Source organism: Equus quagga, chromosome 4, assembly GCF_021613505.1.
Source record: "Equus quagga isolate Etosha38 chromosome 4, UCLA_HA_Equagga_1.0, whole genome shotgun sequence".
NCBI lineage: Eukaryota > Metazoa > Chordata > Mammalia > Perissodactyla > Equidae > Equus > Equus quagga.
The window spans coordinates 87,061,692-87,075,485 of NC_060270.1; the positions used below are offsets into that span (position 1 = coordinate 87,061,692).

Genomic DNA, 13,794 nt, shown 5'->3' on the forward strand with positions numbered 1-13,794 from the left:
CCATAAAGAGGCTGCTTGCCAATAGTCAAACTTTTATGCTTTTCGTATGTGTGTTCAAGAACAGTGGCTCTCAGATTTTAGCATGCATCACAATCACCTGGAAAGCTTGTTAAACCACAGATGGCCAGCTGCACCAGGAGATTCTGATTCAGTAGGGCGGAGGTATGACTTGATAATTTGCATTTCTACCAATGTCCTATATGATGCCGATATGGCTGGTCCAGAGACCAGATTTGTGTAACTGTAGCCTAAAACATCCTTCCTCACTCATTTCAGTTTATCAAAATTCTATGATCCTTTACTGCCATTGCCTTGGAGAAATTTCATCTGTTGCCCCAGTCAGAATGAACCATTCTGTACTCTGTGCTAGCAGAGGGACTAAAATTTCAGGTTTGAAGCCAGATTGACTGGACTCTAGCTAAATGCTTGAGTGAACTTGGACAAGTTGCTTTATTTCTGGACGTCCATTTCCCCATCAGCAAAATTCAACTAACAATAGTACCTATAGGAAATGTTGGTGTCAGGATAAAATGAATTAATAATATGAAGCACTTAGAATTGTGCCTGAGAAATGATCAACTGTATTATGTTATCTAGTAGTTTATGCCTTTAATTTAACACTCCACTTAGCCATGGAAAGGTGTTTCGGGTTTGCAGACCTAATTCCTTTTCTCGATGTTAAGTACCCTGAAAGCAGAGACCACATCTTTGTGAATCCCCAGAAACATAGCCCCAGGCTCAGCACTTTACAGAAATCCAGCATAAAAAATTTTAATTAAATTGAAATTAAGAAAAGATTGATCTTAAGTAAGTAAAACTCTTCTAAACAATAAACAAGCCATCCATTTCTTCTTCCCTCATCATAAAGATGAATAAAAATGAGGTCAATTATTAATAATACATTGAAAGTAGGTTTGCCTTTTCCTTTGAATTTTCTAAACTCTATAATTAAAACGACTTCAAATTGAAAGATTGTAAAGAAGAAATTAATCTTATTGGTAAGTAAAAAAGCAAATCCCATGGTTGATGATAGATATGACCTGTTAGCAATAGTTACACTTTTATACTTTCCTTTCTTACAATCAGCGTGTGGAGACCAGCATAATCCAATTAATTGTAATTCCCTTTTGTAGAGTCAGTAAAGTAGTTCATGATACGGAAACACCATTGAAGTCTTATCTCTGGTCAGATAATCCAAATGGATTCTCATTTTCCAGCTACCAGCAGGTCTTTATAAACTTCAGGAAAATAGAATATTTCAACTTCCCTGAACTTATGATAAATGTGATACACAATAATTGGTCTCTGAACTTTAATCCTTTGTACATGCCTAACCATCAGTTTCTAGACTTCTTTCTCTGCTGTGTAATGGTTTCATGAATACACCTGAGTGCCTCTCTATTTCCTGACTTCCTCTAAAATATTTTCTTCCACAGTGAATATGCAGTATTTTAACACAACAGAGCCTCTCAAATGAGCACCTTGCTCATGGTACCTCTTGGACACACCACCTCTCTCCACACACTCACTCTGATCCATCCTACTCACTTCTGCCAGAGCACATTTCTAGAATGTCACTCTCCTGCTATAGCACTCCAGACTATTTTAATTTTAAGATCCTTCATGCTCTGGCCTGCGCTTTCCTTTCCATCCTCAACACTCTGAGATATGTAACCTATACTTCTGTGCTCTCGAGCAACTCCTGGTTCCACAAATGCATCATGTTGCCCAGTCCTTGGCATGACTGTTACTTCTAATGTTCTTTATGTCTCTTCTCTCTCTCTTCCCCAGCCCCCATCCCACCATTGTCCACATGCCTGTGCATAAATTAAGATGATCATTATGTGACACCTCATCTGAGAAGCCTCCCTTGACCACCATCCAGACAAAGCTAGACACTAATCTTCTATGTTCCCATAACCGTCTAGACCAAGTCATACAGTAACATATGCCATGCAATTTTTTTCTACTTGTCTGAATTTCCTATATACTGCCGGATCTTTGAGCTTAGAAACTAGGTCTTTTTTAATCTATTTTTTCACCCCAGCAGCTACATCATGCTTAGCACAAAATTTGAGTTCAATAAATATTTGACAAGTGAATGAAGGGGTGACTAAACAACCCACTTATGTCCTCAGTCTTGGTTAAGTGTTTTGAAAGAGAAAGATGAACAAAGAGAACACAAAAATTATGCTCCATGTGTGTGTGTGTGTGTGTGTACATACGTCTTTATCATCATTATTATTTTACTATTAAATAGCCTTTACTATCAAAGAGGGTTAAATTTGACAGGTGATGCAAATATATCCATAAATAGTGAAAGGGAGTGCATCAAGCACTAGGCACTAGGCTAAGCACTGGGGATACAAAGATTAATGAGAATGAACTTCTTTGGAGGAGGATGCAGGAGAAACCCTTTGGTTAAATCAGTCTAGTTAAATTATTTAGAGTTGTCCCCAGGAGTGATGGGATTATCAGGCTAGGATTAGAAACACAGTAAGCAGGATCTGAAATGAAGCCGAATGTAGGCCAGAGTAAAGATTAGCATCATAGGTATCTGAGTGCCATCAGGAGGCAGAGGCAGAGGCCCAGGGGTTAGTGCCACAGATGTGTTGTGTTTAGTGTTAGACTGGAAGAGAAGAAAAGCAAAGAGAAGAATCCATGGTCACAGAGCTTGTATCTCCCCATATACATCACTCCTGCTTCCTCCATCAACTTTCATGTGCACTCTAACACGAGGATGTGTAGGGTGAGGTTAGTCCAAGAACATCTCTGCTCTGCCAAGAGAGGAGAGGTTCATATGGGCCAACCCCACCTGGGCTGCTCAGAAATGTGGCTTAGTACTAACAGGTCACCTGAGACCATGGTAAATGAGGTCCTCCTATCTTTCTACAAGCGAAACTTAGCTAACCCTCAGACTTGGGAGTTTACATGGTTATCATCATCATCACCATGATCTTTGTGGCCCAGGTTCACAGATTTAGATCCCAGGTGTGGACCTACACACCACACACCGCTCATCAAGCCATGCTGTGGTGGCATCCCATATACAAAATAGAGGGAGATTGGCACAGATGTTAGCTCAGTGACAATCTTCTTCAAGCACAAAGAGGAAGATTGGCAACAGATGTTAGCTCAGGGCCAATCTTCCTCACCAAAAAAAGAAAAAAAAGATATTTGTTAAGCAGCTAATTGAGCATGTCCTTGTATTAATGAAGGAAATATAAAATTCAAAGGGGTAATTCCTTCTCTAGAGACAACACAATCCTGGTAGTGATATTAAAGAGAACTTGAGAGTTGTCAGCCTTCAGGAGGTTCTACATCATTTTCTTAAACATCTTTCAATCTGCATTCTGTCCTTATCAGCATCTTCCCGCCCATACCTGCATTTAGCACGATGTCTGATACCTAGTAGGTGTCTCATAAATTGTTTTAATGAATAAAAATATGGTTAATTCGATTGAAATTTTATTTTTTTGACTTTATACTATTAATTGTAATGCCAAAATTGACACATAATGGTGGAATTCCATTCAGTCATTTCATTTTCTGCATGCTCATTCTCGTTTTCATTTGACTTTGTTTCTATTTAGTTTCTTGTTTCATCATAAAATAGTTATTGCTATTTGGGCTAATTTTATTATTTGTAATTATTATGTTGCATATTTATTAAACATCAATTGTTTACCAGTTGTAATTTAAATATTCAAACTTTTCAATTCATCAGAAGTTAAATCCCTGATAAGAGTCTCACTTGTGTTTAACAAAGATTTTATGTATGTTTTTAGTCCAACTCTCTGGATCTCTCCTCATTTTACTCTTTGTTATGTATTTTTTCAACTATACAATCAAAGGTAACATTCACCTATGGGCATCTGAGAAGAGTCCCAGGCAGTAAGGAATATATATTCCCAATGAACCCTCATGTCTCAGATATTGTGATGGTAACATAAATTGGTGAGCTAACCAGGAGGGCACTTTGGAAGGTCTATCAATATTTTAAATATGCACAGAACATTTGACCTAGAAATTCTAGGTCTAGGAATTTGTCCTATTCACACAGGTTTATGCTTATACTTAAACATAAATAATCAAAATACAAGATCATTCAAATTAACACTATGCAAAATATTTGAAATTGAAGCCTGGTTAAGTAAATTATTGTATATCCATAAAATTAAATATATAGCTGTAAAAAAAGAACGAGGAAGCTCTTTATGCCCTGATTGTGAATAATCCCTATGAGATATTGGCAAGTGGAAAGAATCAAGATGCAGAACAGTGCATAGATTATGTGACTGTGTGCTTAAACGCTGGGGTTGGAAGGTAATATTGCTTGAGTATAGAAAATGTCTTTGAAAGGATACATGGGAAATTGATAATATGGGTTTTTTCTGGGCATGTGAACTGGCTAGCTAGGAATAGACTAGAAAGAGACTTTTGAAGTATACTCTCCTGCATTTTTAATTTTAAATTTTGTGAATATATAATCTATTTCAAAATAAGGTAAGATAAAATAATGAAATTCTAAAAATAACAATGAGCACCACACTCTTCATATTAAAAACCATAGGTTTTCAAGTATCATATTACCAAATGTTTTTATCAACTAGCTTTTACGACTCCTTTGTAATAAAAACAACTCACATTATTTGAATCATTTGTGTGAATTATGATTCTCCAAATTTATGGTAGAAAGGGGCACGAGAGTGATTTTATGCTCCTTATCTTTGAAAGCTGGAGACCCCTGGAATCAGACAAGCAGATTCTCTTTTGAGGTTGGAAAAAAAAAAACTCTAAAACTTTTCATTCACAAAAAAACAAAATAACCAGTTATTGATAATAGATAGGTCTATTAAAGAATCTACATCACTATTCTGGACTTGGTGTATTGTATAGATGCAGAATTAAGAGGATGGTGTTATTCTGTGGTTTCGCAGAGAAACTGATGCATAAAGATCTAACCATCTCACTAACTTTATGCAAGTAGTTGCAAAATTTATAAAACTCCCAACTCTTGCTTCATATTCCTTGGTAGAACTCTGGCTATTGTTATGGTATGAAGTAGAAAATTTACTTAGCTACTCCCAGGAATCAATTAAACAGGGCAATTTAGGTTAAAGAAAAAGTTATCTTCAATAATTGCTAGAAATCTTCCCTTCATTTTCGTTATTTTTAATTGACAATTAACAGATGTCTTATCTAGGAATAAAATGGTTTCAACGAATGAGAGTAGCATTATCTTAATCTACAATTTTGTTTACCTTTTATTTCTATTTTCCTGTTGGAATATTTCCAGACGGACTTCTAAACTAGCAAAAAGCCCAGTCCATCTCCTGCTAACTGATACCGTTTCTAACCCGACGTACACAGACAATGTAGTAAAGGGAATAATAAAAGCCAGAAATTAAACTAGATCCTGGAAACATTTGCCAAAGTCTGGCTGACAAAAAAGATAACGTCCAAATAAATTTTCTGAAAATGTTATAACAAGCCTATGCTAGATCTTTTACATATAATTCTTGCACAAAATTAGGAGGAAGGGATAACAGATCTCATTAGCTAAGTGAGGAAACCAGCACACTAAGCAACCTCTATATACGTGCATATAGCTACAATAGATATGTTGTCTGTATGTGAGTATTTACAAGACTTAGTTGTGTTTATTTCCTAAGTATCATTATGAGATATATTTTGACCTGAACGTCTGCTTGATATTTACAAATGTAATATAACTTGGAGAGAACAAATAGTAATGGTGTTGAAATTTAGAACAGATACGAAGAAAACTTTCAAAAATGACTTTGTTGAAATTTAATCCTACGGATTCTCTACCCTTTGGAGTATGTAACATATGAAATCATCCATGGAATTCAAGCAAATTCAGAATCTATTTGGGGAAGACAGTCAAATAAAATGAACCATTGTGTATAGTGTCTGCAGAGTACAAAAAGCCTTTGACTGAATGGAAATAAGAGCAGTGTTGGAAGCTCTGAGTATGAAAAGAATTAAAGAAATATATATTGGTACCATGAAATATATCCTTTTTCTAAATTTATGATCCTTACAAATAAAGTCAATTCATTTTTGTTGGTGGTGTTGTTATACTGAACAGGGCTACCTCTTCTCAGCTGCCTAGACAAAAAATCTAGAAGCCTGGAGAGAAGCATGATGTCAATATGATCAGTTTTATAAGGTGGCATTATACACGGAGTTTTGATGATGGGAAGATGTTTTATGTTATGCCATTATAAATTAAAAATGCACAAAGCAATGACACATTTGTTATACTTTCCATCTGTGGTGCTCACTTCACAAGTTTCAGTTGTACCTATTTATTATGTTATTATTTACATTCAAATGAAATCTGAGGAAAAATAAAAATAAGACATTCTCATTTCTGCCTCAGTTCCTGTACTAGATATAGTAGAAAGCTGTTCCACATCCTTCAAAGAGAGTAACTAAAGATATTTCATATTAGTCTGTCATATTATTTGCATGCCTTGGAATTCTTAAGTGATTTCCAAAGAAATATACACAACATGAAGTAAGATAGAAAGCAAGCCAACATGGCCTGCCAAAATATCCCATTGGCTATTAAGAAATAAAAGCTTTTTTTTTTTTAAGTTTTAGTATCTTAAAGAGTTTCTGGTTGTTTCTTTGCTTCCTCCCTCTTTCCTACTTCAGGAAAGCCACACAAAACTGGGAGTTGTAGACCAGATGGCAGAACTGCTCATTCTGTACATAGGTCCAATCATATCCTCTTGTAGTGAAGTAACCATTTTTAAATGTAAGCTTCCTAACAATTTCCTGGAGGTTATTGTGATAAATTGTAAGGAGCAAGTCTCTTTGGTTTGGGAACACAAAGTTTCATACTTAAACCACTTCTTCCCGCTTTGATAGATACCACGACCACAGAGAGTTGATTTGACTTGCACTGAGTTTCTCCTGAGAACATTTTACATATTCCCTAGTATTTTGTGTCTTGAGCTACAGCAGTAACGAAATATTTCTACTCTAGTAGTAGCTGGAAAAAAAATAAGTAAGAAAATGGCATGACTTTACTCTCTGTCTGGAGGCCACACTAGAAAGTATCTTCCCTATTTATAGAGCAAATCATTTGAAATAGATTGAGCCTGAATAGGCAAGCAATTATTCAACTAATTGAATTCCAACTTATATCCTTTCTCTGAATCTTGATAATTATTTTTATTCAACTGGAATTGCCTAAACTACTATCTCCGTTATCTGCCAGCTTTCATAAGTGTGGCATAGCCCATGTGTTGAGGAAATGTTCAGATATGATCCAGGAACATGACATCTCTCTCTGCCTCAAACCTTTGGGCATTGTATTAGTTTTCTAGGACCGCCATAACAAAGTATAACAGACTGGAGGCTTAAACAACAGAAATTTATTTCCTCACTGTTCTGGAGACCAGAAGTCTGGGATCCAGGTGTTCAAAGTTGCTTTCTTCTAAGGTCTCTCTCCTTGGCTTATAAATGGCCATCTTTTTCTCCTCTCTTCAAATGAACTTCCCTCTGTGTATGTCTGTGTCCTAATCTCCTCTTCTATAAGGACATCATCAACTTGGATTAGGGTCCACCCATATGATTCCAGCACAGACGATCAGAGTGAGGATTGTGAGATACCGTGATTCATCCAGACTTCTTCCCAGTGTCACACTCTTGCATGTAAAGTTTTTATTGATCTCGTATGACAAACAGCATCACACTGAGGTAAATTCTCTAAAGCAGCCAGGATGGTTGATGATGTTTGCTCCGTATTTCCATTGCCTTAATCCCTTATTTATTTTGCCTTTGGTGCCATTATTCACCTTTCATTTTACCTTAATTACTTATTTAAAAGCCCTATCTCCAAATGCAGTCACATTCTGAAGTACTAGGGGTTAAGACTTCAGCATATGAATGAGGGGGAGGCGTTGTTACATAATTCAGCCCACAAAAAGCATAATGCACAGTTTTAGGGTGATATACTTATTCTTTGAGTTTGTCCCTACATGTCCTCAAAGTCAATAGAATATTGTTCTAGGTGACAGAAATATGACATAAAAAGTCTAGAACTTAATCTATGTTCACTTGAGTAATGTTTCTGAGCACCTGGTGAAACCATCTCCTTTGAGGAATATAAAGCAGCCGTAACAACTGTAACTTTGAAAAGCACATAGTACAGTCCCTGGTATGTAGTCTTCGTTTAATCTCTGTTTGTTTAACAAAAACTAAGTAAACAAACAAATTAATTGGCCAGTTGGTCTAGTTTTCTAAGATAAGATCTTCACTGAAGTCTCCTATTATAACCGAGGTACTGTAAGAAAAAGCTTTAGCAACCGCAGCATAGAGAGACACTGCCTTTGGCATAGAGTTTACATCATCGTGTGTGAGAATTTGAAACCTCTCTAATCCACCAGAAATTAGATTGAACTGTCACTTTTAGGAGCCAGCACGACAGGAAAGGTTGAGCTAGTTGAAAGATTCAACCAACTTCCTTTTGATCCACTCCTTTAAATGCTAAACTAAAAATCAGCTATAGCCTTATAGATAAACAGTATGTTTTATCCACTTTAATATCTAATCTTCCAATTTGATTTTATGGCCAAACGTATTATTATTTTTTAGATCGATAGTCCCTCTGACATCTCTTTCATTCATAATGTGACTTTGATGTACCCAGCAGGCCTTTCAGATAAGATTTCCAAATGGTGATCTGCGCTGGAAACAGATACCACATCCTTTATGAGCGTTTCACAATGTAATAGGTTCTTGTCGCTATATTAATGAAATCAGAGCTATTCTTTCCAGGTCCTGGGAAAGTTGGGGTGTCTTTCCCTCTTTTTTTTATTACAACAGTAAAATAAAAGTTGGAAAGAGGCTTTAAAAGTGCCATGGAAAAAATTACAAGGTATGATCTTGTTTTTCAACACACAAAGAATTTCGTCTCTGCTCTTGTGTTTCTACTGTATTCTGGATAGTTCAAGCCACATTTCAACCAATGCTGGGTTAATGCAGTTTGAGTTTAGTTAAAATCAGACTGGATATTGCAACCTCTAGCTACACCAATCTACTTAGCAATGAAGAACACTAGAGAAAAGCAGTAATCAAACTACCAGTGATATTTAAATAAGCCTTTTTCCTTGGTAATTACCATTGACCTCTGGTGGCTATCAAAGGTCTTTCTTTCATTTCTCCTGTTTAAGAAAGTTTGTTCCTAATGGCTATTGTTGATTTTTTTCAAATATAATTGTTCTTAGCTTGACACAGATAAGTTTTTACTTTAAAAAAATAAGTAAAATACATGAAAGACCCTTCAACAAAGGACATTTCAAGATGGCCTTGTTTGGATACAAGATTTAGATATATTTTTTGTGATCTCGTAAAAGTCACGTAATATTTGGATTCTGGAGCTCAACCTATCTTCAATTCTGTTTGAATGCTTTAAGCCAAAAGCCATGACCAAAATGAATTTAAGGTAGTGTAATTAGAGAGCCGGGAGAAGCCAGCACAGACGATCAGAGTGAGGATTGTGAGATACCGTGATTCATCCAGACTTCCTCCCAGCATCACACTCTTGCATGTAAAGTTTTTATTGATCTTGTATGACAAACAGCATCACACTGAGGTAAATCCTCTGAAGCAACCAGGATGGTTGATGATGTTTGCTCCGTATTTCCATTGCCTTAATCCCTTATTTATTTTGCCTTTGGCGCCATTATTCACCTTCCCCATCATAGTTGCGTCTTGCATGTGTTCGTTTCCTTGTGCTTTCCTAATGCTTTTCACATATGTTTTCTCATTTAATGCCAACAACTATCCTTCTATCTTCATTTCACAAATAAATAGATATGAGTGAATTAGTGGTAAATCCAGGCCTGGTGTTTTGTTTAATCTCCTTCCCACTAAATCATATTTCCTCCTCACACTATCAGGACATAACAATTTGCTCCATCTTCTGCCGCTTTTCTAAATGCAGTTTCTTTTTATTCCAATTTGCTTTATATCTGTTTATATAAGAATCTGTGCCCTCTGTTAATGAGTAATTATGAAAGATCAGAGTCAGATTATAGGGGAAACCATAGCCTCAAGTAAGACATTTAGGGATAAAATGTTAAAGTCACTGTCTTTTAAGTAATGGTCAAGATAATACGACTTGCAATTACTCTTTGTCTACTTTTTCTCTTTCAGCTTCTGAAGCCAAGAATAAGTTTCAACATAATAGTTTTGAGGGAGGTGTTTACTGGCTCCTTATCCTGGATTCATCACTTTTCAGGCATGGAAAAGTTATTCAATCTACTCATGCCTCATTTTCCCCATCCCTATACAGTGATACTGCTCCACTGTACAGTGGAGATGATGATAACAATAGCATGGAATTTATTGTCTTATTGAAAAAATTACATTAGATAATGAGTGTAAAGTGCATAGCATAGTCCCTAGTATAGTGTAAGCACTAAATAATTCTTGGTTATCATTTTTGTTGTGAAGCATCCTAAATCGTGGTCATGTGAGTTTTGTTTTGTAAAAGGTTTTGATTTTGTCAAAAATAATTACCAACTCTCAGGGCTGGCCCCGTGGCTGAATGGTTAAGTTCAGGCGCTCAGCTTTGGTGGCTCAGGGTTTCGCCAGTTCGGATCCTGGGCATGGATGTGACACTGCTCATCAGGCCATGCTGAGGCAGCATCCCACATAGCACAACCAGAAGGACCTACAACTAGAATATACAACTATGTACTGGGAGACTTTGGGGAGAAGAAGAAGAAAAATAATAGTAATAATTACCAACTTTTAAGTTCATATTAAACAAATCTCAGTATGTATGTCTCTAGTTTTCCAGTTCTCTGCCTACCTAAGGTAAACTTCATAAATCAGTATTTATTGAGTAACTTATGTAGACTCTTACAGGCTCCATTGTAGTGGTTCTCAACTGCGGATAACTTTGCACTACCGGGAGGTATCCGGCAATATCTGGGGATATTTCTCATGATCACCACTGAGAAGTGCTACTGGCATCTAGTGGATTGAGTCCAAGGGTGTTACTAAACATCCTGGAATGCACAGGACAGCCCCCACAACAAAGAATTATCCAGCCCCAAATGTCAATAGTGCATCACTGTTAAGAAACTCTGCCCTATTGGAAAAGGGAGAAGCAAAGATATCATCACTGCCAATAGATTAGCTGGAAAATGCTGTCAAATAATAAAAATGTGTTTATAATGATACCTGTTAATACTGAGATACGGTTATAGTCAGTTCATCTTGAGAACTGATTGGATTCACGAGAAGGCATATAAATAGGGATATAACTGGATGTTTAGCTAAATCAAAGTGGCCTTGTAAAAGATACCTTAACGTCCTCTGGTTTACAAGGGATCTTAACCTTGGTTGCTTATGAAAAAACTTAATATAAAAATTAGATATTATATTCCCAAACACTCTTTCCCACTACTTGCCATATTATTTAAGCTACTTGTTGGAGGGCTATAAATTGGGTTTTTTTCTTTAAATGAAGACTATATAGCTATCTATATCGGTAATACTAGTTTAAGTAACACAAGTTGATATTGATATTATATGGCATTTTGAGTGCGCATAATCAAATGGCATTATTGATTGGTAAATTTTATTTTTTATGTATATTGAAAAATTCCATTTTCACAATCACTTGAATTAATGATGTTTATGGGGAGGCAATTATTATCAATGGCATTTTCCTTTGGTTAAGCAATTATTTGTTCTTGTTGTTTTGGTCAAGATAAAAATTATTCTCTTTACCTGCTGAACACTTTCCTTTGGCAATCTCAAACCCATGCACCAAAATGGCATTTTGTATTGGACTTTTCTGATAAATTTTTGGTAGAGATAGTTGTGTGTGCCAGCATGTGTGTGTGTGTGTGTGTGTTTAGGTTTCCACTTAAAGTTCAGTGCCAAAGCTACAGTACTTATACATTTTCTAAATGTGTTTTAAGCAATAAGTTGTACAACATTTTTAGAACATGTGTTAAGCTATTTCTCTAAGAATGAAGCTCTTAACAAAACATAAGCACTCTGCATGAGATCTTAGCAGCAAAGTGCTTAAAAGATAAAGTAAGAATTGGTACCATGGGAAGAACACCAGCTGTAGAGCGCACAGGTCCATTATGAGAAGTATGGTAGTGGGTAGGGAGAAAATGATTTAATCAGGAGTAAAACCAATTTTATTATAAGGGCACGCAGGGGGTGTGGCACCATAGTGAGAGGGACATTTCAAAATATCTGACAGATTTCAACAATGTGAAAACCCTGTTCTTTAAAGTGACAGTAAACCCCATCAGGTCTCCCTTTTTGATGCTATTGTTAACAGTTGACTGTTTAAAGCTGGCCTGCTAAGATGCTGTCGGCCTATTTCAATAGTGTGTAGCCAAATAAAAGACTAATTGTTGAAATACAATCAATCAAAAATGATTGCAGGGCAGAAGGAAGGTCTCCTCTGCTGATTTTGTTGTGGATCGCGTTATTGTGTTATGATTGAGGTAGGAATGAAGACTGAAAGGGAAGGAGAAAATAGCCCATCTGAAATAAACAGATCCACCTTCGTTCCTTCTCTTTGCAAACATCCTATTGAGCAGGAACGTCACTGACTAGCCCTGGAAATAATAGTCCATTTAGAAAAAAAGATCCGATAAAGATTTCAGCTAATATTTTTAAAAGGACATGAACACTATTAGCAAAACAGCCCATGCAGAGATTCCCTACAGTGACAATTCTCAGCTTTTCTTACATTTTTGGTGCAAATTCTCCTCTGCATTCATAAAACTGACACCAAGGGGGCACGTGAATGTAAGCCCAGTACATCAGTAAAGAAACAAAATTCCAGTTGACCGAATACTTGCTAAGTTCTTGCCAGGATAGTAGTCTTTTCAGTTAACCCCCAGGTTGTCTAAAATGATTAGCTTTAGTTTTAATAAGCCCAGAATCCAAAATCTTTTCCGCATTGGATGTTTAGAGAGACAAATACTATGAATCCGCAGCAATGTTTTTGCCTCTTGCTTCCTTTGGTTGTATGTAAAGATGTCACTTTCAGACCCTATTACATCCACTTCTTGGGTGAGAATGAAGCCAAACTTTCACATCGAGGGTAAAAAGGAAGAAAATACTTGCCCATGTCTCTTTATGTCTTCTAAAAACTTCATTTTGGCATTTATTTTCCTTAATATTGAAATGTCTCAACTCCCTCAAGCTTCCCAAGCAAACATTTCTGTTGTTTCTAATAGGACTTGGTAAGCACTTGTGGTTTGTCTTTTGTGTGTTATCATTTTTGACAGCTTTGCATAGCCTACGTAGGCCAACAGGGGTCTGTCTAATATTGTTGCTGGGCGCATTTTCCTCGCTGAGATGAAAACTTAAAAAAAAGATAATTTTGAAGCAGTAGGAAGGAATTAATATCCTTTCTCACTCAGTATTCTATTCCTTTCTGACTATATATTCAGCAAAAAAGGGAAAAAAGTGTTAGCCATTATTCCCTTGTACATAGCAAGGCTAACACTTGTAAAGCAATAACTCATTTTCTATTGCCATGTTTAGCATATGTCTCCTGTTGGCTCAGCAAGGCCTTTAGGCCGGTCCCTTGAGCCGGCCATCGTTGGCAACTCTTAGCCCCTCGGCCTCAAAACCAAATAGCTTTGAATCATGTTGAGCTGTGATGCTAATTTTCATACTGATGCATTATGGGAATAAATGTATCTGACACACTGTGTCAATGGCACTGTCTCTTTGTGTCTCTTGTTTTTTTGTTAGCTGCATTCC

The 13,794-nt window shown here is 36.5% G+C and overlaps 1 protein-coding gene across 2 annotated transcripts in view; it reads left to right on the forward strand.

The window, feature by feature from the left end:
• ARHGAP15 (Rho GTPase activating protein 15) overlaps positions 1 to 13,794 on the forward strand; it is a 606,459-nt gene that overhangs the window by 464,686 nt on the left and 127,979 nt on the right. The gene's annotated exons all lie outside the window — the stretch shown is intronic.